The 27,266-nt window shown below is 34.6% G+C and overlaps 1 long non-coding RNA gene across 1 annotated transcript; it reads left to right on the top strand.

Moving 5' to 3' along the window:
- The first annotated feature begins 489 nt into the window (after window positions 1-489).
- LOC129030248 (uncharacterized) lies at window positions 490-20,069 on the top strand. Its single transcript, XR_008500595.1, has 4 exons — window positions 490-555; window positions 7,514-7,593; window positions 15,818-15,907; window positions 19,855-20,069. It is a non-coding gene; the product is annotated as an uncharacterized LOC129030248 (long non-coding RNA).
- Window positions 20,070-27,266: the final 7,197 nt, after the last annotated feature.

Raw genomic sequence — 27,266 nt, 5'->3', positions numbered from 1 at the left:
TTGGTACAGTGTCCTATAAATGCCAATTATATCCATTCGGTTTATGATACTGCTTAGCTATTCTATCTTCTTGAGGATTTTAAAATTTATTATTCTGTTGATAACTTAGAGAAGCATTTCAAACTTCCAACTACAGTTGTGGATTATACATTTCTACTCTGAGATTTCAAATACATGTGAAATATATATTTATATTTTCATGTATGTCAAATATATTTTTAAATATTTTCAAATTTTCTGGATTTCTTATTTTGTTTATTAATGTTTTCCTATTTTAACTTCTGTACCTTTAACTTTTAGTATCTAATGAATAAGTCCACACCTACTATTATTCTTTCCTTTGTTTTACTCATTGAAACTTTTATTTTTTTCTAGATTGACATTGATATAGCTTTGTGACAGCACCCCCTCAAAAAAATTGTATTGTATTTGATTGCTGTTGTATTCATTGCATAATTTTAATGCTAACAAATTGGATAAATTTTTCAGAAAGTAGGCAGATTGACATTTCTGGCAGAACCCTAGGAGCAGAAAAATATCTGAAAAACAAATAAGGTAACACCACCAATATTTTTATATGTTGTTTTTAGTGTCATGTGTGTGACTTAGTCTCATTTCAGGACAGGGAATTTATGAACTCTGTGTATGGGGGTAGACAGAGTAAGGCCAATAGTAAAGATTTTCTAGCATTCCAAAAATAATCCTGCATTTATCCTGATAAAAAATCCAGAAAAAGACCCTACCAGAAAAGAAAACTCCAGGCCAATATCCCTGATGAATACAGGTTCCAAATTTCTCAACAAAATACTAATAAACTGAATGTTACAGCATGTTAAAAGAATCATATGCCATGATGAAACGGGATTAATTTCTAAGACATACAAGGATGGTTCAACATAAAGATCAATCAATGTAATACATCACATTTAGCAGAACAAAGGAACAAAGAGAAAATTACATAATCACCTCAATAGTTGCACAAAAAGCATTTCACAAAATTCAGCCCTGTTCCTGATGATAAAAAGAAAAAAACACTCAACAAACTAGGAATAAAAGGAAATGCAAATTGAAACCACAGTGATATAATCACCTCAAACCTGTTAGGATGGTTACTATGAAAAAAAAAAAGGATAAATAATGTCAAGGATGTGAGGAAATTAAACCCCCTGTGTAGTTAGTGAGAATGTAAAATTGAGCAGCTACTATGGAAAACAGTATGGAGGTTTCTCAAAAAATTAAAAATATAATTACCATGTGATCCAGCAATTCCACTTCTGGGTATTTATCCAAAATAATTGAAATCAGGCTCTCAAAGAGATATTTGCATTCCTACATTCATAGCAGCGTTACTCAGAAATGCCAAGTGGTAGAAACACCTAAATGTCCTTTGAGAGATGAATGAATAAAGAAAATGTGATTTATATAGACAATGAGATATTATTCAAAGGTTAAAAGAAGGAAATCATGTCATAGGACACAACTGTATTAACCTTGAGGACATAACGTTAAGTGAAGTAAGCCAGTTAACAAAGGACAAATACTGCATGATCCCATTTATATGAGGTTTCTAAAGTAATCAGACTCTTGAAGCAGAAAGTAGAATGGTGGTTGTCAGGATGGCAAAGTTTAGAGATGTCTTTTATAGAGTTCTGATTATGGTGTTACTGGCAGGTGTTTGTTCTTGCCCCGCTCCCAAGATAGGGGCAAGCCTTTTGTTCTCTGACCTTGGGTTCTTGGCCTCAGGGATTCCAAGGAATGGATCCTTGGGCCGTGCAGTGAGTGTTATAGCTCTATTAGAAGCCGTGGGTGACCAAAGAGAACTGTGGAACCCAGCGACTAGTGTTCGGCTCGATTAGGACAAACCCGGGCACTTAGCTGCACAGGAACAATGGCAAGCCTCTAGCCGGGGAGGAGCAATGGGTGCCTTGCTGGATCAGAAGTGCAGCGGACACCCTGCCAGATCCAGAGGGGTGGAAGTCAACCGGGGGGGGTCTGTGATGGCAGCGTTCAGCAGTGGTTGACGGCGAGTGAAAGCTCAGCTCTAGCAGGAACAAACACAGACCAGAAGAGTGTGCAGTTGCAAGATTTAATAGAGTGAAAACAAAGCTCCCATAATATGGGAGGGGACCCAAAGGGGTTGCCACCACCAGCTCAAATGCCAGGGGTTTATATCCCAATCATTTCCTCCCCCTGTGCTCTCAGGTGATAGATGATTTGATTATTTCTTTACCTTCTGCTTTTAGCCTAATTGGTATTTTAGTGAGCTCTCTTTACTACCTGATTGGTCGGGTGTGAGCTGAGTTACAAGCCCTGTGTTTAAAGGTGAGTGCGGTCACCTTCCCCAGCTAGGCTTAGGAATTTTTAGTTGGCCTAGGAAATCCAGCTAGTCCTGTCTCTCAATAGTATAGAATACTCTACTGTACACTTAAACTTTTGTTAAGATGGGAGATCTCATGTTATATTTTTGTAACCACAATAATATTTTTAACCACAATAACAAGCATAATTATGAAAGAAAATAATAGCAAAAATATGGAGTGTGACAGGCAGAATACTAAAAGTGCACTTCCCATCCAGTTCAATATCCCATGCCTTAATTTCTAGAACCTATGACTATGATGATATATTGCTCTCATGATTATTGTATATGTAACAGTCAACTTTAAAATAGCCAGATTGTCTGAGTGCATTAATCTAATCACATGAGCCCTAAGAGCAGAATGCCTTCTCTAGCTGGGAGCAGAAAATTAATCAGAGATTTAAAGCATGAGGGAGATTCTACACACTGTTGGTGGTTTTGAAGCTGGTGGGAGACACATGCTAAGAAATGCAGGTAGACTGCAGGAACTATGGATGGCCCCCAGATGAAAGCAAGCAAGGAAATGGAGAGTTCAGTCCTACAGAGGCAAGAAACGGAATTCAGTACACAATCCAATGAGTTTGAAGGCAGATTACTCAACAAAATCTCCAGATAATAACCCAGTCCCATCAATACCTCGATTTTGTCCTTCTAGGACACCAGTCAAGCCTACCTAGTTTTCAGACCTGCAGAAACTATGTGTTATTTTAAGCCTTAATTGTGGTAACTTGTCACTCAGCAGTAGACAATTAATACATAGAGTGGTAGCTGTAGGGAGACTCAGGATTCCACTAAAATCTAACTTCATGTGAGAAACGATTTATGTCTGATGTTTTCACTGCTGTATCTCAAGCACCTGTAACAATAACGAGCATTTAGTAGATACTCAATTAATTTTTATTTGATGAATAAATAAATCAAGAAAGAATTATTATTTGATCAATGTATATGTTGAAGGAAGAGAGTTAGTAGAGACAAGAGGGGACCATAAGAAAAAAAGTGATAATTAATGTCCAAAAACCTAGACACGGGACAGGATGACATCCAAAGAAAAAGATAATAAATGTATAATTGACATGCTCTATGATTGTCATTGGGGAAAGCAGAGAAGAATGTTTGTCATTTCAGATTTGGTTTGCACATTCAGAATAAGGAATTAAAGAGATCTTAGTGGTGACACTATATTCTATATGAAATTGTATGGTATACAATTATCTGATAATTAAAGTTGGAGAAAGCAATTTGCTGGGCTTCTTAAGAGTTATAAAGAAAAAATTTTTGAATAAATTATCATATACTATGGTTTCATATTTTAAGTTATTACAATTCTTGGTAAAGAAATTGTCCACAGAAAAGTTAAGGAAAGGGGTGATTAATATGTCTTCAGAACTGAGACATTAAAGGAAATATGCAATTAAGTTGTTAGGTACTAGACTGTGAATTGCCCAGAATGGTAGCAGAAATTAGTGTGGAATGAAGACAGAATGAGGAACTTGACAAATGCGAGCTCATATACTTTATGAACAAAAGACCAGAAATTGTTAGATAATGGAAGGACTAAAAGAGGATGCAGAAAATTGTGTTTGGATTCCTTTGGCTCCTAAAGGAGAAGAGTTTAGCCCTTTTCATTTATGTGAAAAGGAAACGACTGGAAGTCTTAGTGAGGTACAAAGAGGTTACGAATACTACCTATAGAGACAAGATGCTATGGAAAATCAAAGACTTTCTTTCCTTGAAAGGGCAAAGGCAGAAAGAACTTAAGAAGGAAAGCTGAAAGGGAGATAATAGGATGAGAGATGAGAAAGGACTGTAGTTCTTAACTTAGTGTGCCTCGTTTTTATCTATTATACCCTTAAAGATGAAATGTTAACAAAAAGAATTACATGTTGAATGGCCATTTGCCACCCATCTGTCTTAATAAAATGAAATCAAAGAAAATGATTTTTTTGCCTCTTAAAGCAATTACATTAATGTTAATCAAGCACGATGAAATCATCGATATTTTGAACTATATGAAATTTTTAGATATCGTTTCATATGGAAACATTAAAAATCCCAAGCTGTTGAAATTATGTCAGTTTTAAATGCCAAAATATAAGTTGTTAATAGAATTTTAACAGACTGCCCTATGAGCTTTCAAACTTGGAATACGAAGTCTGGAATCATGTTTGATATAAAGCTAAATTGAATGATATATAAAATTCTGTATTATTTCAAATTCTAAGAAATGAGGATGAAGTATAATATTAATCTTAAACATACTCTTAAATAAGTTCATTTTCTTTAACTATAGGAGAAAGTGTTAAAGATTCAAATTGAGTTTAAGAACCATAACTATTTTTGAAAACTTCTCTCTTTAACTTTATAAATGCATATTCTCTCACCTCCAGATTGTACTTTATAAAAAATCATTAAATTGGAGTCTTTCATTTTAGGAAAAAATGGCAGACTTGAATAGAAATGAAACTTGGAACTCTTACAGAACTTCTATTTTACAAAAATATAAAGATTTTAGCCAAGAGTTTTTATTACACTATTATCAAAGCTGACTGCCAATTTTCCCATCGTACATCTTGAAAAACTTTATGCGCTTGCTCTTTCCTTGATAACATGAACATTGTTATAGAGTGCAGTATGTACAAGTAAACTGTTGTTGTACTTGTTGAAAACATTATTTCCCGTGCTCTCTAAAAAAAGGAATAGGCATTGGTAGACTTACTTATAAGTTACATCACAAGATAAAACACCAAACATACCTGATCAATAATAAAATTAATGTAATAAAAATTATCTTGAAAATAGCCTTCTGAGTGTTTAATACCACAAATATTTTCAGAAACACAACCAAAACATTTCAAATAGCAAAAAGTTGTTAAGAAGCTCGTATATCAGAATCAAAATAAAAAGAGCTAATGGTGCATAGATTGGTACAATGCCATTTAGTTTTAAATTATATCCAGTTGGTAATCTCTAAAGCAGCATTTACAGATATTCTACTAAAAATGTAAGCGTAGGCCAGGCGTGGTGGCTCATGCCTGTAATCCCAGCACTTTGGGAGGCCAAGGCGAGCGGATCACGAGGTCAGGAGATCAAGACCATCCTGGCTAGCATGGTGAAACCCTGTCTCTACTTAAAAAAATACAAAAAATTAGCCGGGTGTGGTGCCGGGCGCCTGTAGTCCCAGCTACTCAGGAGGCTGAGGCAGGAGAATGGCATGAACCCGGGAGGCAGAGCTTGCAGTGAGCCAAGATGGAGCCACTGCACTCCACCCTGGGTGACAGAGCAAGACTCCGTCTCAAAAAAAAAAGGTAAGTGCATACAATACAGTATTCATTAATACAATTTTATTGAAAACTTATAGTATGTCAGACACTGTGCTAGATGCTGGACAATCAATGTTGTGCACAATAGGTCAAGCCTCTCCTTAAGAAGTTAACACATTCCTGGGATTCCAGGCAAAAAGAGAAGTATAATACAGTATGAAACATGGTGTAAATGAAGTGAGTAGTATTGCACTAAAGTAGCATACCAGATTTAGAGGTAAAGAATGTATCTTTGAGAAACAGTTAAATAGATATCTCTGAGACATGAAGAAGGAATAGAGAAGTCAGGAGTGAAGATGGTGGAAAAAAATGCATTCAAGTAAAAAAGAACAGCTTGCATTTAGTACATACTTAAGAAAGAGGGAAGAGAGGATGGAAGGATATAACAAGAAAGGGAGGGAGAAACGGGTGTAAGAAGGACAAGAGACAGAAAAATGGTATTTTCTAAAAATAAGAAGTAGGGATAGCTACAGCTTAGAATTTGAGTGAGAAACAGTAGTAAGAAATGAAACTGGGAATGTCTGCATGAGCGGAATGACTTTGGAAGCCACGTGAAGAAGTTTGGATGTTTTCCTAAATACAATGGAGAGGTATTGTAGTTTTAAGCAGATGACATGATACTATTTCTAGAAAGAAAATTGGTTCCTAATGAAAAATAGACCTGCAGGGAGAAACACCGGTTAAGGAAATTGTGTAAGAGGTCTTTTAGGGAAGAATTAGTGCAACTCTTACAGAACCTCTATTTGACAAAATACAAAGATTTTAACTGAAGTATTTATATTACTAAGGCAGGAGCTAAGTGGATAGAGCAAAGTTTTCAGATTTAGAAATACTTGAAAGGGAGAATGGAAAGAACTTGGCAAGTCATTAGATGTGGGTGGTGAGGAAGCAGGAGTCAAAAGATCATTTTGAACTAGCTCCAGATTTTTTTTTTTTTTTTTTTTTGAGATGGAGTCTTGCTCTGTCGCCCAGGCTGGAGTACAGTGGCATGATCTTGGCTCACTGCAACCTCCGCCTACGGGGTTCAAGAAATTCTCCTGCAATTCTCCTGTCTCTGCCTCCCGAGTAGCTGGAATGACAGGCACTCACCACTGTGCCCGGTTAATTTTTGTATTTTTAGTAGAGACAGGGTTTCACGATATTGGCCAGGCTGGTCTTGAACTCCTGACCTCAAGTGATCCACCTGCCTCGGCCTCCCAAGGTGCTGGGATTACAGGCATGAGCCACCGCACCTGGCTGACTAGCTGCAGATTTCTAAGTCAATACTTGAAGTGAGGATGGTGTTCTTCATTAAGTTATCAAATACTGGAGAAAAAATCAATTTAGTAAAGGTGAGAAGACTTGAGTCATGTTAATGAAGTCCCTCTGGCACATCGATATGTGCCAGATATAGATTGATATAGATCTATAAATGGTAATATATACTATATATAGATCTATAAATAGTCTTATTTATAGATAGGTAGGTAGATAGAACTATCTATAAATAGGACTATTTATAGATCTATATATGTATATCCTAATAGTCATATTTATAGATAGGACTATTTATAGATCTATGCATACTAATAGAGACTTGCATTGATGATATGATATAGGCAGGACAAGTTCATAGGACTGTGACCTATGCAGTTGCACAAGTTTCCTTGCTCAGAAGGTTCCTATATTGATTTAGCAGTGTACTGTCATCATCTTGAAATTCTAAATAATTTTATTCTGAACTTATGTTTTATAAGTGAAGTCCAGTAAGACAGTAGAACATACATATGAATAGAAGAGATATGTGCAAAATGCATGCCTGCTGCATCTCCTTACCCCTCTTCTCATACAGCACCTGTGACGCCCTGTGACTACAGAGTTCCAGTAGAACTATAATCTGTGAAATTTAGGAAGACTCAAAGCAGGTACAAAGTAAGTCCATTATATTTATAATGAGTAATCAGAGATGCTGACAGCACTGAGATGTCATGCTTTTATGTTTGAATCAGAACTGTTTTCTAACACAGAAATAAGGTAATGACATTCTTTAAAAAAAATGAATGACCAATACTCTATTATATCCTTTCCTTCTCATGTTACTACTCTGCATTAACCAACCACTTATGCTGAAAATGTTAACATGAATGAAAGGGAAAGTTAGTCCAACCATAGATTCCTTTTTATTTTAATCCTTCCTTACTCATCAGCATGCCTAAGTAGAAAGGGTTGTGTGTATCAAGGGCCGAGAAGTGGAGAGGAGGTGATCAACGGGAGGGAAGGAGAGAAACAGGAGATGGCTAATAATGGTAATAGAGTTTGCCTTTTGGGTGATGAAAATGTTCTAAATTCGATTGTGATGATGGTTGCACAACTCTGTGAACAAACTGAAAACCATTGGATTGTACACTTTACATCAGTGAATTGTATGATATGTGAATTATATCTCAATAAAACAGTTTTTTAAAAAGAAATGAAATAAAAACAGTCAAGTTAATTTTGTTCAATATTTCTACAGTTCTGATAAGGACAAAATACATATGCATGTGCAGGCTATGAAACACAAATTGTGTAATGGTCATTCTGCTTATGCATTCAATGCTCTTGTATTTGCATTTAAAATTGTCATTGCACAATATAAAAATGAATGACCCATTAAAATAGTGCACTGCTTCAATACATTGATAAATGATGAATATACATTCCAGTTAGAGTTAAGCTGTAATTATGTAGCCAGAATATTGCAAGTATCTTGAATACTATGCTGAAAATATATACATACAAAAATTTGTATGTGTTAGTAAAAAACTGACTTTTAAAATTTTGATAATAAAAGATTCATGTTTTTCTATAAAATGATAGAAACATTTGCAAAATGACAAAATCACTTTTCCTTCAATCCATATCTTTCCTCCATTTCTCTTACAGGAAAAGCAAACAAAACAAAACAAATCTTATGTTCCTTGATTATTTTCTAAAGTTATCTTTCAAAGGAATGGGAAATTGCACTTAAATTTTATTTTCTTGTAATTTATTGCAAGTACCTTAGGAAAACATTAAGTATATAGAAAGCATCTAGTTCACATCAAATAAGATTTGAAAGAATTACATCAACATAATATACTCTTGATAAAATGAAGAAATATATACTATTCATCTCTCTAGTTTTTTATCGCTAACAAGGTGAATAAAATGAATCCTCAAAGGTCAACCAATTTCCATGTTGATGACTGAAACAGGTCTGAATTCCAGAGAATGTTACTCCAACTCAATTTACTAATCCTATTGTAATGAAACCCAGGCTCAACTGCTTGCTGCTCAAAAGCCAGACATGAGAGAGAGGAGTTGGTGGGAGGAAAAGCAGGTTTATTCAGAGAGCAAGAAAACTGAGAGATGATTAACTAGCATTCTAAAGTACCCACAAAAACTAAAAAGAAAATAAAAAGAATGAAGCACTATCTTACATTTTAAATTTCACCACAGGGTTTTTAAAGAGAAAGTTGGTATGGGAGACATGCAGGAATGGTACAAGGTGCAGCGTATATGTGTCTTTGTTCCAGTCGCTATCTTGGGCAATCACCCGTCTAGAGGTCTGGGTGATGATATCTTGACATCCACCCAATGGTTGTGGACTAATTGTTGCCAACTCCCTGTAAGTGGGAGGATTCCACAGGGGCTCCATGCCTGGTTGGTTTCAAGGTTAGCCTCTGGGATTTCTCAAACAAGAACATAATTAGATAAGCATGTATTGCCAGAGGAGATTATCTGAGAGGAAGGGAAGAAAATGGTGAGAGAGGAGGGAAAAAAGCAAATGGGTGATTTGGTAAGTTAGAAATGCAGAGAAATTGTGTAGATAAGCAGCAAGAATACTCCAGGAAAACAAATCATATTTGAGAAAAGATGATATAGCTGCCTAAATATTGAGTCTAAATTTGTATACACAATAGGTATACAGTTTATGTAACTATTATCTATTGAAGCTAAACTCTGTTAAGTGCATAAGTTATACTAATATGGCCAGGCCAAGACTAAGACCTTGTTCTGCATTTCAAACTTCCTATGTGTGTTGCTAATGTTTGGACACCAATTTTTAGTTTCCTTTACATTGTTTCCCAAGAACTGAGCATATACATCTAAACTTAATATAAATTACAGGTGCTAATAACAATGAGGAATTATGAATAGAAGTTTGCCTATGATACTATCCTCACAATACAACTTAGATTAAAACCTGCCTTTGAGTATGGGTCTAATAATAGTTACTTTAGCATAAATTTAAGTCACTAACATACCTCCTGAGACTGTCTCCCCTATGCCTAATCATGTAACAAAAGGTTTTGACTTATTTTAAATGGAATATAGTCAAATTAGTCAACACCATCTTTTGTAGCAGTGGAGAGAAAAACGAGCTTTTTTTATTTTACAAGCTATAGACCTATACCATTACAATCAAATGTACTTTATTCTCTGTCTGAGTTTAAGGTCAGTGCTGCTTGTCTAATTTTAATGACCAAGTCATACTTATTCTCACTCAATAATACATTCAGTTTCAAATGACTTGGAGAGCTTCACTATCTGAAATTAACATGCTTTAATCACCTGAGTAAGATATAAAGCCCATGAGGCCAATCTACAATTATTACTTCAATATTTTTCACTAGCTCTATCTCCACTTCAACAAATCAATATTTTATAAACTGGAAAATAGGTAGGTGGACCCCAGCCTTCACAGACTTAGTAATCTATTAAATTACTTTAATATTTTATACTCCACTTTTCTTTAAAATTTTATAGGTACTAAAAATTTCCAATAAAAAATGTCTTTGATTCCAGAAAAAAACAACAATGCATTACTTAAACACATCATCCAAACAATGGCAAATGCATGACTTATTCATATATCAATGGACTCCCTAAGTAATGATGGTCAGTTATAATACCTTAGGTGCCTTCAGAATTTAACACTTAATGTATTCAACAAAATAGATTATGAGGTTGAATATTTCACTAAAGAAATAGAATTAGTATTGGGAAAAATTGATTTTTTTTCTATGAAATTCTAGAAAGAGAAATACAATCCTGAATTTGAGAACTCAGTATGTGTTTATTAGTCAAGTGGACATTAATGAGAAAAGTTTTAGTGACATGAAAGATAAGCTATACAATATATCCAATCTGAAGCAAGAGAAAAAATATTGATTAAAAACAAAGCAAAGAAAAAGAGCAGAGGTATGTATTTTTATATATATACACATATATACATATATGCATATACACATGCATACACACACATATGCATACATACATACACACACAACACATAAACATATATCCACCATGATTAAGTGGGCTTCATACTAGGAATGCAGGGATGGTTTAACATATGCAAGTCAATACATGTGATAAACCACATAAACAGAATTTAAAACAAAAATCACATGATCATCACAATAGATGCAGAAAAAACATTTGACAAAATCCAGCATCCTTTAATAATTAAAATCCTCAGCAAAATTGGCATACAAGGAACATACCTTAATGTAATACAAGCCATCTATGACAAACCCACAGCCAACATAATACTGAACAGGGAAAAGTTGAAATCTTTCCCTCTAAAAACTGGAACAAGACAAGGATTCCCACTCTCACCACTTCCATTCAACACAGTACTGGAAGTCCTAGCCAAAGCAATCAGACAAGAGAAAAAAATAAAGGGCATCCAAATCAGTAAAGAGGAAGTCAAACTGTCACTGCTGATGATATAATCGTATAACTAGAAAACCCTAAAGACTCCTCCAAAATGCTCCTATAACTGATAAATGAATTCAGGAAAGTTTCAGGATACAAAATTAATGCACACAAATCAGTAGCTCTGCTATATATTAACAACAACCAAGCTGATAATCAAATCAAGAACTCAACTCCTTTTAGAACAGCTGCAAAAAAATAAAAATAAAAATAAAATACTTAGAAATATACCTAACCAAGGAGGTAAAAGACCTCTACAAGGAAAACTACAAAACACTACTGGAAGAAATCATAGATGACACAAACAAATGGAAACACATCACATGCTCATGGATGGGTAGAATTAATATTGTGAAAATGAATTGTTGAAAGCGATCTACAAATTCAATGCAATTCCCATCGAAATACCACCATCATTCTTCACAGAACTAGAAAAAACCACCCTAAAATCCATAGAGAAACAAAAGAGAGCTAGCATAACCTAAATGTTAGTTTTTGAAAAGACTATTAGGTTAAACTCTAGAAAAGTTAATTAAGTACAAAGAAGGTACAACTTACCAATATTAAGAATGATACAGGCAAAATCACTACTGATCTTAAGGATATTATAATTAAAGTTACCCCAATTAACACAAAACAAGTGGAAAATCTTAATAGTTTTATATTTAATTAAAGTAATTGAATCTATAACTAAAAACCTTCCCATAAATAAATCTCCAAATTAAATAACCTTGACTGGCAAATTTTCTCAAACATTTAAGAAAGAAATAATATCAATTTTATACACATGTTCCAAAGAATGGAAAAAGAAGAAACATGTATCAACTAATTCTATGAAGTAAGCAAAACCATGATAATTGAAAGCTTGCAGAGACATTAAAAGGAAAAAAGAAGTGCAGACAATACCTCTTATCAGCATAGATGCAAAATATCAGTGCAAAGTTGGCAAATAAAAAATATATATGACAAAGCAATGTATCCATCACGACAAAACTGGGTTTAATCTTGGACTACAAAGGTTATTTAACATTTAAAAAACAGCCAATGTAATTTTCCAAATTTACAAAAAAAGAAAAACTTTATATACTTCAATGGATGCAGACTAAGCTCTTATAAAATTTAACACCTATTTATATAAAAATCAAACTCTCTCAGCCAGCTAAAAAACAGGAACATTATTATGCTGAAGAAGTTATGTAACAATAACCAAATGGTTGCAGCAAATATCATTTACAGAAAAAGTGAACACTTCCCTCTGAAATTTGGAATGAGGTAAAGAAATCCTGTATCACTATTTCTAGTTATATTTTACTGAAATTATTACCAAAGCAATAATGAAAGAAAAAAATGAAACATGCAAGAAAATATACAGGGACAATATACAACTTCTCTGTATAAAATAATTTTTATACAGGGAAAACAAAATTGAGGAAATTGCAGAAGGATCTACAAGGAAACTATAAAAATTGAGTTAGGAAGGTTGCAGGATTTAAGGCCAATATACAATAAAAAGACAAATTATTTCTGTATAACACCAACAAGCTGTCAGAATATGAAATAATAAATATGCTACCATTTGCAAAAGCAAAAAAAATCATCAATATGAAAGACATAAAATACCTCAGCACTGGAAGCTGTGTCACTATTGAGAAAATGTGAAGATATCTTCAGTAAATGGAAGTTTGTAACATGTTTATGAATTGAAGAATTCAATATTGTAAAGAAGATATATAAATTCCTCAAAATCTCAATCAACATCCCTGCAAGTTTTATTAGTAATTGGGAAGTTGCTTCTCAAGTAGACATGGGAATGCATCACATCTAGAATACCCAAGACATATTTGGAAAAGAACAATATTGGAGAACTTACAATACAAAATATCATGAATTTGTATAAAGCCACAGTATTTAAGACAGTAGGCAGTATTTAAGACAGTAGGGTATAGGTTAAGGATAAACACATTTATAAAGGGAACAGAGTAGAGTTCATAAATAGGCCTACACATACATTCAAAGTTATTTTATGACAAAGGTGCCACTGCAATACAATAGGGAAATAATAAGCTTCCTAATCAATAGTGTTGGGTAAATTGGATTTACATACAAAAAGTTATTTTCACCTATATCTCATCCCATACACAAAAATTAATTATACATTTAAACGTAGGTCTTAGTACAGATAATTAGACAATAAAGTTCATTGAAGATGACAGAGGATAATTCATTCATGAGCTCGGGAAAGGCAGATATTTTTTAAAATAGAGTCTCCAAAAGCACTAACCATAAGAGATTAATAAATGTACAAAAATGAAGGAAATAGAGAATCTCCTTAAAATACCACAGTAATAATTTTTGCAAGCAAGCTTCAATAGTAGATACTAAAGTGAAAGCACAGCATATTTGCAACACCCTCAAGTAAAATAGAAACCTTATAGTGGAGAGACCTGGCAGTTATCCCTTAAACCAGTGATTCAGACTAACATCAGTAATAAGGCATATTAATGTTTTTAACCCCTAATATGACTCACTGAAAAGAAAATATCACTTCTGTGGTATTCTCAAGAAAAATGTGTAACACAATTTTATCATTAGAAAACATCAAACTGGTAGCAAACCCAAATTGAGGGGCATTAAACAAAGTAATTTACCAATTTTTCAAAAGTGTCTAAATCATAAAAGGGAAAACTGAGAAGCTGTCTCAGGTAGGAGACTAAAGAGGCATAGAAGTAAATGCAGTGTGAAATACCAAATTGAATCCTGAAACAGAAGAACAATATTAATGGAAAAAACTGTAAAATTCAAAGAAAGTCTAGTTTACTTATTAGTTTCATAATGTTAATTTCTTAGATTTGATGTATTTTTATGGTTATATGTTAACATTACAGAAAGATACTATAAGTTAATGGGAAATGGTAAATTTTCTGAAGTATTTTTAGACAAATCTGTATTATGTGATCACTAAAAATCATATTGGCAAAAATATATAATATATTAGATATAAACTTTTAACCTTTAGGGAAATGATCATAATATATATCCAATTATATATACCAAATGGGAGAAAAATGACTAAAAAGACAGATATCAAACTCAAATATTTTCTGAGTATGTATTTCTTTCAAACTAGAGGAATATTTTAACACACTGTAAACCAACTGTGTTTAACTCCATTTATCATTTGATCAGCTTAACTGAAGATACTGTGGCATTAAAATAAAATAAAATTTAAACTGCCTATTTCCAAATTGGTTTATGTAACATGGTGCCTTTTGTTGCTGCAGTTGTTTTGTTCTGTTTTTTGTTGTTGTTGTTTGTTTTGTCGTGTGTGTGCGTGCGCGCGTGCGTTTTTGGTAAGAACTGAATATATTCCTTTTTCTTGTATTGATCTGCATTTGTAAGAAAAGCAGTAAAAGAATAAGTATACTAAGGCCCTGCTAGTTAACGTTTTCAGTGCTCTGCTTCATTGAATGGAAGTCTTCACTATTTTTATTCACATATATATTAATTCAGTCATTTTTTTTTCTTTACTGTGGGTTTATTAGGAAACTTCTCTATAATTGGGCTTATATGATATAGACAGATTTCCATTTTCCAGAAAGTAAATCAGACAGATGGTGACTGGTAATTGACATCCCTGTGTGACCTCATACCTATCAAATTAACCAAATTTGGCAGTTGATGGGATGTGGCTACTAAATACCTCAATGTTTGCACTTACATAGTTTTGTCACTGATAGCTTTAATGGTCCTTGATAGCCCAAAAGTATGGTTAGCATTACATTTTTCTTTCTTTTCCAATTTCAAATCAAAGCAATGTTTTCTCTGTAGGGTATAACAAAGATGATGACAAAAAACAGAAGATAGAAGTTTGAATATTTACCACTTCAAGTGAAATGTAGCTACACTGACAACATTTAGACCCCTTTAATATTCCCTTTAAATATAGTTGTCTTAAAAATTACCTCTACCTACACTGGGACCCATATCAGGTAATGAACTATCATAAGTGGGAGGCAAAGACTTAGGACTGGCTGTCTTTGTGATAAAGCCTGAATGACAACACTCTTATTTGTCATTTTCTTGTATAACTACTTCATTCTCACTACTTCATTTTCATTACTCCCTCAATTAAAGATATTGGTTAAAGATAATATGAAAATAACATGTTTTTGATTTGCTTTTCATCTGGGACAGGGAAAAATTATATTACCTGTGAAAATTTGTGGAAAGAATGAAGACTTCTTAAATATCTTAATAATTTAGCATCAACTTAGGATATTCTAAAACACTGGCAGGGGGGAAAGGGAGATGATTTGAAGCATTACTTACATAACATTTCAAAAAGCTAAAACCATATAAATGCATTGCTCAAGAAACTGAGAATCTTAATACAACTTGTTTTTTCCTTCAGGTTATTTAAAATTGAATCACATGGTCTTCACAATGTATACGAAAACAAAATTAATATAGTTATAACAGTCTGAATATTTTCTTCTTAGAGGTATGTTTTCCATCCTCTCTGCCAAAGGAAAAAAATAGCCAATTTAAAATAAAATAGAGCATTGGAAACACAGCAAAGGAATTCTCTGTCACACTTCCTGCTAGTTTCAAGCTATTTTCATTATACTTGGCTCATCTTGAGTATTTTCAGCCAAAATGTTATTCAGCCTCCCTGAAGTACATTTCCTGGGGGTGGGGAGCAGACTTTTTATCATTGTATAATAGCATTTAATATATCAAAATGACATTTGAAAATGTCAAGAGGATGTAAGTTTGAGTATGTGTTTGTGTGTGTGTGTGTGTGTGTCTCTCTCTCTCTCTCACACACACACACATACACACGTACAGATGTCAAAGCCCCAAATCTTTGAATTCTTCAAAAGTTACTCAATATTTTTAAAAAAGTATTACTGCGAAGTTTCAGTAACTTTAATAAAGGTTAAACAGCTCATATTGCGCTAATAATTTAGAAACATGGTTCATTTGGTGATGGTAGAGGTGTTTTTTTTGTTGTTTTTTTTGAGTTTTTTAACCAGTGCTGTATTTCATCTCCTGTTTCAGGAAAGAGACAGAGAGAACACACACAACAGAATCTAGAAAATCTGACTTCTGGTCTCTACTTACATATTCTTTAAATGAATATATATTATAGTAAATGTATTTATTGTTTAAGTGTTCTATTGTGCAATTACTGTATTCCAGGTACTATGTATATCACAAAGGTAATACAATAGAATCTAACATAATTTACAGAAGAAACAACATTTTGATTATTCACTAAAGTGTTAGTAAAATAAATAATACTTTTAAACCTGTATCTTCTTTTCTTATAAACTATCCTAGATATAGCGATAAGCCCTTCCTTAAATAGCCTCCACTAAGCTTTTCCATATTATAAATAATGTAACAGCAATAGTTATTATAATTAGCTCAAAGATTATATATTTACTATAATAAAAACTATACATTATTAAATTATTATTATTTCAATTTTGTAGTCGTTGGCCAAAACACCCTAGAGTCTCTTCCTGATCAAGAACAAAAACAAAACCAAGAAACCACCCCACCAAAATCCACATATGTCTTCCAGAGATTTTATCTTATTAACTGGCACAATTACCTACTGAATTGCCAAAGTAGAAACCTTGAAAGAAACTCCTCCTCCTTTTGTTTGCAGAATTTGAAATCTGCATTTTTCCATGGAGTATAATTGTTTACATTTTTGCTTTCATTTACCTCAGGAGCCAGCAAAATTCGCTGGTTAGGAGCATGGGCTGTGGAGCCAAGCTACTTGGTTTGCTAGCACAGCTTCTCCACTTCTGTTGTGTGACTTCAGACATGTTATTATGGAACTGTTGACTTATTTAAAAGACTAAGTTAAAAAAATTATATCTACTTCATTAAGCATTAAGTGACAATACATTGTACATAGTGCTCAGTATCTATTAGTATCTATTCTCTTTGGCTTGTTTTCTTTGATAATTCTGCCACTTTCATCCCATCTATTTTCTATTGTTTAGTAATCATTCAATTCCTAAACTTCTTTGTACGATAATGATTTTTTTTATTTTCCAGCAATAATATGGTTCTTTCAATCATATTTGGACATATGCTATCAGTGTGCAATTTTGAACTAAATGTTACTTCTAAACAGTCTTACAGCTTCTTGAATTTCCCCTTCTATCTGTTCATATCACTTTGTGTGTATCACTTGTTTTCCTAAATTTGCATTGTAAGATGGCAGGACCCATGCTTGTCTTCTTCCATGGCCCCAGTATCTAAGTAAGAATCTTGTATATAATAAGCATTCACTGAAATTAAATTAAATTAATTAACTAATATATTAAGAATAAAAGAGAGCAAGAATAAATATACAGACCTCATCCTCAACCAGAAAAATGACCTCTGGGGAAATGACAGTCCACCACAACTTTTCTTTGATAATGAATGTTAGATGCCCTTAAAGGATAAAAGAAAGGAGCATTTAGAAACACCATCGTAGTTACTTTGTATTCATTTCTTTATTTATTCCAATCAACTGACTCATGAGATAGATTTCTTTATCTTCCTCTTTTCGGATGAGGCAAATTAGGCTCAAAGAGATTGTAAGACATCAGCGGTGACCAAGGAAACCTGTATATCAACCGGTTCTTATGTAACCAATTCATGCCTGCTACCCATCGTGGTGATTCTAGTCAAAGGGAGCTTCCTGGGTTTTCAAGGCATCTCCAAGGAGCATCATCTTGGATCTATCAGAGAAAGACTACCCTTAACCCTTTTCTTGTCTTAAAATATGTCACAATATGGCTCTAACTGTGGAAATAGATGGAGACCACCCAAATGAGAACAAGCAAAGGCAGTTTTTTTTTTTTTTGGAGTTTACTATAGCAAGAGAAACAGTTATCATCACTTGCATTTTACAGAGACTTAGGCAGACTGAGGGCTGGGAAAGCTTTGTAGTAGAAAAAAACAGAAGGTTTTAGGTGTGCCCTTTTCGGAGGCTGTTGGCATAGGAATGCTGGAGGTGGTCTAACTAGAAGTGGGGAAGGATATGCGATTAAGAGTGCATTATTTTGCTTTCTCCAGTTCGTCCTAAGTGGGAAGCAGCTGCAAAGAATAGGAAAGCCATCAGTTATCAATCAAGTTCTGGTCAGTTTGAGCCAATTGCTTAAAATGGAATCACATGGTCTTTACAATGTGTAAGAATACAAAATTAATATAGTTATAATAGTCTGAATATTTTCCTCTTAGGAGGTATGTTTTCCATCCTCTCTACCAAGGAAAAATTAATCAAAAACTTTTAGAAATAGAGCATTAGAAATACAGAAAAAAAAATTCTCGTTATACTTCCTGGTGGAAGCAAGCTATTTTAATTATACTTAGCTACAGGGGGTATTGTTTGACTTCCTAGAGTGGTTGCAACAGATAGTAGGTTGGCTTTCTTGGCTGATTGCTGCAGGTTGTGAGTCAGACTTCTATTTTTATTTATACCCTGACCATTGGTCATGTGTATACCCAGTCTTTATACATATTAGTATAAAGCAAATAATAAATAACAGTTACCAGAACATAGCACTACACTTTTCAACTAACATGAATAATGGAGTGACATATACTAACCATATAAAGAGAAGATTTTAAATGGCATACTGTATTAGTCCAGTGTTTAAAAAGCATGGCAAAGGTTTGACTCTATATTATAAGGTAAATAAATGAAGGTACCAAAGGGAAAAATGTGGCTTACCATGACGAAACTTATAGAACTTAGAAAGATGTACCAGTCTGATGAAAGCAAGTCCACTTACTCTGTTAAAAATAAGCATAAACAAGACCATCACCTTGATGAGTTGAAACCCAGTTATTGGTGTTTTGGGTACTAGGATCTGAAAAATCTATTATCATAACATGTAATCAGAAAGATTAGAAGGTGGCAATAACTTGGAGATAATAGTCAAAACAGAGGTGAGACAATTAAGGAGAAAAGAGGTCAGTGGTTAGAGATGAATAAAAGCAATCCAGGAGGTTGATGCAGTGAACAGGAAGCAACCTCTGATCAGTGATAGGAATAGTGGTTTGTAGGACATCCCAATAGATGAGGAGCAGGCACTGCTGAAGTACACAGTCACATTTCATCTGGAAATGTAGAGTTCAGCCTATGAGATGAAAAATCAGTAGTAGCTCAAATCTGGCACACTGGAAGGGTGAGATAAGGTAATAAAATGTAGTTGAAAGTCTAAAATAATAACCGCAGGAGCAGAAGCTCCTGACAATGATAATCCTTCCCCAATTTTTGACATATCAAAATGGTGGCAGTGTTCCTAACTGAAATCCTAGTGCCTCTGGCTTGCCCATCAGCTAGTCATTTGCCTTTAAGTAAGTTATTATTTTCTGTCTCTTGGTAAAATAAAAGTTACACTAAATCATCTCTATCCTTTCCTGATTCAACAGAGCAACCAGAGTCACTCCTATTTCCATTGCTTACATGAGTGAGAGATGTGAGTATTGCCCAATGGAACAGACGAGAAGTAATCACAGACATTATTGCAAAAATCAGAAAGTCAAAGAACAACAGAACTCATTTGACTGTATGGGGCCTAAGAACTTATCAGTGAGAGAGAAATGCACAGCACAGTATCATATTTAAATATAATGAGTTAGCAAAAGAAGTTTGTGTTATTGGGTCTCATTATTCCTTTCCTCTTTTGTTCTAACTAGAAACCAGTACTTCTGAGCCATGGTGAAGATACACATGGTGAAGTTGCACATGACTGAGGCTGGCTATGTGAACAGTAGACAAAATTTTTTTCAGGCAGTTCTTGTCAGGATGGAATTTTAAGGCAGCATTCCCATAAATTCTGTAACTCTAAGTAAGTGATTTTTGCATAATGTGGAACTTGAAAACAAGACATCTTTAAGTCTAAAAATGATATTTTCTATGAATGCTTGATTTCCAAAGGGACTCAGAGCAGAAGAGTCCTTTTTATGATATCTTCATTTTGCATGAAATCACACTGAATAAACATATATCCGTCAGAATAAGAACAGTAAAAAAGCAATTACTTCCACATCTTTCCTCTGAGGCTAACACAGAGAAGAGTAAATTGTCTAACAATGGACAAATCATAACTGGTTTTTAACATTTTAGATTGCTTTGGGGAAGCGATACACTTTATATTCAAGTTTTCAATGGCATAGTATTATTTATTAATGATGAATTTATTAATCAAATCTTCAGAACATTATTTAAGCCATTGTTAATAGCTGTTTAGTGGTAAAACTATTGCATAGCACTTAAAATCCAAATTAATTTGGCCCAGGAACTGGACAACTGATTAATAAAATATAGCAATTATTTCTATTGTCAATTCACTGAAAAAATTATGATTATTTTGATGTCATACATTGTTTATAGTGTAGTGTCAGTAACATACAAAATGCTGGATTTGCATACACATGAATGCAAGTTACATACACATGTGTATACATAAAATGTATTTGTACATAAATGTATGTGTTAGCATACAGGAATAAAAATTATAGCTGTTACTGAATGCTGGGTAATTTGATCTCACCAAAAAATCACAGTAATATTTTATATTTGCTTTTTTCAACAAAATACACAAAAAAAGTTCTATAAAATAGTCCAGCTTTTATAGTTCTATACTAAGACATAAAAACAATAAATTTTAAAAATTATTTAATGCAATAGTGGAATAAATTTTAATTATAAAATCAATGTTAAAATATAAAATGATTATTAACTATTAAGTGAAAGTATACAGAATGGTATTATACTAGAATTGTTTCCATTAAAAAGGGGCTTTTTCACTGTTCTGGCTTCTAATGCCTGAAGTTAGAGTTAGCCACAGGCCTTCCACATGAGTCCTCAGAAGATGTCATCGAAGTAGAGAATGACATGAGTATTTGTTGCATTGAGTAGAAAAAATAAATTAGCAGCACTGTGAAAAAGATCAAGATTGTGGGTTCTACAATGGGCCCTTGGAGGCAGCCACCTTGGAGAAGGAGGATACATGAAGAATGGAAAGAAACGGAAGTGAGAGTTCTACAACTCTGCTGTGGCGGCTCCATTAGAGTTGGGCAGGCACAGGAAGAGATACAGTATCCAGCAGCAAGGCAATGAGGTTCAGGACCTTTTCTGATTGAGAAGGGAAACTGTTTTTAGAGCAATGCATTATCTCTGTGGTTCTGGGATTATCCAAAGCAGGGAGAAAGCAGAGACTGAGTGAGATTGGACTACTCTCCCAGTCCAGTTATTTATGGTTTGTGACAGATTTCATTTTATTTAAACAAATCAAAATTGATTTAGACAATTCAAGTATTGTGGATAATTTCATGCCTATTACACTAGAAGGCTGGAATTTTGACTGGATGTTTTCCTCTATTTATGAAACTTTTGTATAGTTTAAAAATTTGCTAGTGCTCCAATTTACTGAGTAACTGCTTGGGGTATAACCATGTACACATAAGTGCCGCCCTCACCTATCCTCTCATATAGGAAACATCTTCATATCACTTAGGTTCAGAAAATGTTCTGATTGTCTATTGCTGCATAGCAAATTGCCCCACACCAACTGGCTTAAAAAACCACGTTGTTTTATTCTGTTAACTTCAGGAATTCAGAAAGAGCTGAACCAGGTGGTAATAATTTGGTTCTCTCATTCAGTTCCAACTCAATAATAGAGTAAGATATATGGGACGATAGAGCAGCTGGGGACGTCTGGGCAAAACTCTCTCCTCCAGGAGTCTTAGAGTCTTTATCTGTGTTATTTCCATGTAGTCTCTCAGTGTTAATTAATTTAGGCTTCCTCATAGCATGTCAACAGAAACATGTAGTCAAACTTCTTGCATGGCAGCTAATATTTTTCAAGAGTGAGTATTCAAGCAAACAACGCAGAACCTGCAGTGCCTTTGTGCGACTTAGACTGAGAAGTCACATGGTGCTTTGCCAATGCTGACATTCTCTGTTGCTCAAAAACATTGCAAAACTTGCCCATTTTCAAGGGGGAGATGATACAGATAACTCCTGGTGATGGGAATAGTGTAAAGGAATCTGTGGATATATTTTGGAAGTGCCACAGAGAACACATGAAACCCAGAAAGAGCAATTGGTGGACCCCAGGTCTGTAGAAACCAAGGGCTCTTCCAAGCCAAGCATTTGTTCATATCAATGTAATCAAGTGAGATCAGGAGACTATGTGAAAAGTCTAAATGAAAACATCACTTCTTAGTAATGAGACCAATTGGAGCATTTTCCTTGTCTTATTAAGGTTTTTCAAAAAACATTTGCCAACAATAGTACCAGCTGTAGAAATAACACAGCATGACATAATGAAGTCTGGCTTTGTTTCCCAAAATAACATATTACAAATGCAATACATATACTCTGAATTACAGGGTAATTTATTACCACTGTTAACATAAAAGGTCTCAAAATAGGCGTTCTTCTGTTCTTGCCATTATCTAGTCCCTATTCTTTCCAGTTGTGCATTTGATTTCCTACTTCTTTTCAGTTCCTTAAAGACAGAGCATTGGACTCATTCCTTTGTATTCTCTGCCTTTGTGATTAATGGTAGCTTAAGATAGTACACAGCCACAATAAGTAATGGAATTTAATTTCACTATAAATTTTTAAATTGTAAAGGGATAACAACAGAAGGCCCCTTTGGTGGGAGAGCAATGTCAAACAAATGAGTGATTTTTCCACAGTAATAAGTAACTCAGCAATGAGCATTTGTCATTTCCTGTCAGAGGCGGGCTTGTGAGGCATCCAGGCATAATTTACAAACCTGCTGGTTCCTACCCATTGTTCACTGACTACTCCCTTAGTCTCTATCTGCCTGATAGAACAGAAAAATAACCTCAGCCTAGCCTCGTTATTCCCTTTCTAAACTACCATGCATACAATTATCTGCACTGTAGGTTTCTCTTGAGACTCTGTTGGTTTTTCTTAGAGAGAAAGCTTATGACAGTCATTTTTTTCATTTTTCTGCTTATAAACTTCATGGTTTCTTTTTTACAACCTGTTATGCCTCCTTATATTTTAACCCTTGATTATTTTTGAGAATTGGATCACTAGGTTCAGAGTTGTCATCTTCTACATGCAAGCTACGCAAATTTTATTCAACTAATTAAAAACATAGTTAAGATGACATAGAAAATAAGGAAAATACAGTCTCAGGCCATGCGATAAAAGCACGCAAAATACTTTTTCTGTAACACGATGGCAATTATGCAAAAATGTGTAAACATAATAGTAAAAAGTAATATTCAAATTTGGCACAGACTTTAAAATGATGGACACCAGTAGCACTATTACATTTTACAGATAAAGACTTACACAACTACAGTTAAGATTTTTCATAATGCCGTAGCACAATGCTATGAATAAAAATAATTTACAATGAATATTTTATTTTTGTAGTGATTGATTGACTCATGGGAACATGACTCTATTTTAAGAAAAAGAAACTGAAGGTCAGAAATCCAATTTATGATTAATGTCAACACTTTTGGTGTTGGGTAAGGTCACTGAGGATTGCATATCTGCACAAATCAGTTAACTTTTCCGCCGTATGTGTTGTAGAGGAGGGGAGAGGAGAGGAACAACTGCACATTGCAATAGAAACAAAAAAGATGGAGAGAGTATGGGCACATAGCTGTGAAATCAGAACACTAGTGGGAATTTTGAGTAATAGCACCCTTTCCTACTCAGAAGTAACAATTTTAGGGCAAAGAAAAGGGGGCACGGCATTACTGCATAAAGAACTTTGAGAAACACTTGAGACTCACCCAAAGACAGATGGCTAGTCACAGGCAAAATTGGAGAAGAGGTGGGAGATCTGACTCTTAGTGCCTTGAACATTTTGCTTTATCATTTTTGCTTCTTCAATGGAGCCATCCCAACATCACATCCACTAGAAACAGGAAATGACAAACTGAGTAGACAACTCCGGAACACAAATAATTATTTACACACACACAGAGAGAGAGAGAGAGAGACAGAGAGACAGAGAGAGAGAGAGAGACAGAGAGAAAAGAGAGAGAGAAAGATCTTTCAATTTGTCAATTTAAGGAGTTATTGTACATTTAATGGTAAGTGTATTTTGCAACAAATAATCCCAAACAGAAATACTGTGGCTAGATTTACACATCCGTTAATTAAACAATCATAGGCAGGGGATCAATTATGTTTGTTTCATTATCTTTGTATCACCAGTATCTGTAATATATATTGATACATAGTAGGTGTTCAAGACTCAATAACTAAATTAAAGAGTTGCCTAGCATTTAGATTTATGCCTTGAACTCGCTGAATGTAGAATGATTTACAAAATAAATTGCCACTGCAGACAGAACCTATGACATGTGTCTGAGTGATTTTTAATGTCAAGTGGCACTTGCCATCACAGTGCATCTCTCCTTGCTGTTTATTCAAATGCATAGTAATGGCTTAGCCAACCTGGATGAAATAGACTCAGAAACTGTCCAATTAAATTATGAAGGAGGCTTGGGCATATTGGTTATCTATCGCTGCATGAAAAATTAACCCAGAACATAGCAGCTTAAAACAAATTGATCTCAGTTTTTCAGGGTCAGGCATCCAAGAATTGCCTAGATAGGTGGGTCTGGCTCAGGGTCTTTTATGAGGTTTTAGTTGAGTGATTGGTCAGGGCTGCCATCATCTGAAGGTTTGACTGGTGCTAGAAGACTTGCTGCCAAGATAGCTAACCCAGACGGCTGTTAGTTTGAGGCTCCATTTCTTTGCTCTGTACTTTGCTGTAGGGTTCTTGCTTACTGGACCTCTCCATGGGACTGTTTGAGTGTCATCATAATAAGGCACCTGGCAAATTTTCCAAGAAAGTGAGGAGGACGACATGGTGCATTTTATAAGTCCTAATCTTTGACATCACAACTCACTCTTCTGTCACATTCTATTCCTTAGGAGTGAGTTACAAAAGATAACCTACAGGCAGGGCACGGTGGCTCATGCCTGTAATCCCAGCACTTTGGGAGCCCAAGGCAGGTGGATCATGAGGTCAGGAGATCGAGACCATCCTGGCTAACATGGTGAAACCCCGTCTCTACTAAAAATACAAAAAAAAAAAAAAAAATTAGCCAGGCGTGGTGGCGGGCACCTGTAGTCCCAGCTACTCGGGAGGCTGAGGCAGGAGAATACGGTGAACCTGGGAGGTGGAGCTTGCAGTGAGCTGAGATCACACCACTGCACTCCAGCCTGGGCAACAGAGTGAGACTCCGTTTCAAAAAGAAAAAAAAAAAAAAGATAACCTACATTTTTATAGCGGGAATCACACTTCAGCTTTTGAAGAGAAGAGTATCAATAATCTATCAATATATTTTTAAATAACCACATGAGATCATAGACCTTTTCAACAGTACAGCAGTTCATCAGTACAATAGTTCAATAGTACATGATTTATGTATCAGATTGTACTATATATGTACATGTACATGCAAACATATTATGTTAAAGACTCCTTTAAGATGATTTGCATTTTTGTGAGAAGTAATTGAAAATCTAACTAAATGTGATGCTCCACACCAGAATGGATGCCAAGCATACTAAAAAAGAAAATGTTGGCAAATAAGAGAAGAAAGACAGGCTTGTCACAAAGACAGAGGAAAAGGAGGCATCTACATTAATGACCACAATAAAACAATCATATGCAATTACACACATGGTGATATCTACCTCTGTTCCTATTCCACATCCTGGCAACTGGGTTTTGATGAGCATTAGTGGCCATCACATACACACCACCACCCTCTAATTAGTCTCACACACCAGAAGGAAGTAATAAAATACTTTTTTCCAAGATTGACAACTACTCACTGCACGTCTGCATGTCTTTGCATCAGTGTCTCACAGATTGATGGCATTTGTTGGCATGGCCCCTACCACTCATTTTTGTATGTGAGCTGCAAGTCTGTCAACAACTATTATAAATACAGGATATCATCTACCTGTAAAACGTATACAATGCACATAGTTGACTAGATGAATTTTAAGTTTGAAATTACCCTATGGTGCCCTAAGCAAACACAGAAGTAACTTTTAGAATTACCTGACTATAATGCTCCTTTTAAATGCTTTGTCTCTGTGAAATGTCTATAAGAGACTGGGTGCAGTGTTACCAAGTTATAAAACTTTGTGATTCTGTTTCTGTGATAATGCAGGCAATATATTAACAATATTAGCAAATATGCACATTTTTATTAGCAGTGAGTATCTTCCCAGTATTTCCTGACAAAATGTGAGGAGTGAAATGTCTTTATCATTTCCATTTTACTGCTAAAATTTTGTTATTTACCATAGGGGTCCAGGCTACTGCTGAGTTTTACTCTGTAATTAGAGGTGTGTGAATCAGAACAAAAATCAAAGTCTCACTCATACAATACTGAATATTTCCTGCAACAGGAAGTTCACCAAATTAAAGGTCTCACCTTTCATCAAATACTCGAAAGAGAAAATGTGTTCAGCTCATTTTGCTAAGCAAGATGAGAATATATGGTGAAAATGGAAGACTACCCAAAATATTTCATAATCTAATTCTGTCTACCTAAGGGAAATTGAATAGGTCTAAGGGAGATTAATCTTACGAATAGGTCTAAGGGAGATTAATCTTACTTTGTTTTGTTACTTGTTCCATGATAGTTTATGATTGATAGGTACACAAGTGGCCCTTGCATCTTCTATAGTCCTGTGCATTAGGTTGTGTTGTGGAGTTGATCACGGCCTATCTTCTATAATCAGCATGCAGAAGGCCATGGTATGACAACCTGGAGCTTGGAATTTGGATTATAATATCTTGTTATTGGAG

The sequence above is a fragment of the Pongo pygmaeus genome, chromosome 12 (genome assembly GCF_028885625.2).
Source record: "Pongo pygmaeus isolate AG05252 chromosome 12, NHGRI_mPonPyg2-v2.0_pri, whole genome shotgun sequence".
NCBI classification, from domain to species: Eukaryota; Metazoa; Chordata; class Mammalia; order Primates; family Hominidae; genus Pongo; species Pongo pygmaeus.
The sequence above is the reverse complement of the archived record's forward strand: the minus strand, read 5'-3'. Positions and strand labels throughout refer to the sequence as shown.